The sequence below is a fragment of the Sinocyclocheilus grahami genome, unplaced genomic scaffold (genome assembly GCF_001515645.1).
Source record: "Sinocyclocheilus grahami isolate Dianchi unplaced genomic scaffold, SAMN03320097.WGS_v1.1 scaffold1956.1, whole genome shotgun sequence".
Classification (NCBI taxonomy): domain Eukaryota; kingdom Metazoa; phylum Chordata; class Actinopteri; order Cypriniformes; family Cyprinidae; genus Sinocyclocheilus; species Sinocyclocheilus grahami.
Window position 1 is genome coordinate 329 of NW_015507135.1, and position 518 is coordinate 846.

The following is a 518-nucleotide window of genomic DNA, read 5'->3' on the forward strand; positions in this document are numbered from 1 at the left end:
AGTGGTCATAGACTGAGCGACTGGGGGCCTCCACTGGAATGAGAAAAGTCTTCTCTGATTTTGCTGCACCACTGGGTAAAGATAAACACATTTTGCTGCACTGCTTGGGCCTCACAAAGGACAAATACATGAATGGATGAGAGCTGCCATGATCACAATCAAGCAAATCGAGTATGGATTTTCAGTCTATAGGATCTTACAGCTCAAACTAACACTCACTGATAAGTAGGAGTTGCCAACACAATCAAAAGCCATACATGCATCACATTAAGTGTAGTGTATGTTTGACTTACTGAGCTTGAACGAAAGAAAAAAAAACACTGTAAAACAAGACACGCTTTCTGTGATTATGATTTTAAGGACAGTGTGATGGAAATTATTTGGGCTTTATCTCTGCTTATTGAAGTCCATTTGGCAGCCGCCATTACATAGTTGTTCTGGGTGACAGAAAGGAGCTTGATTCCAGGGGTTAATGAAGCCAGTGGGGCTCTTACATTCTCAAGAACCTGTCTTGTCTG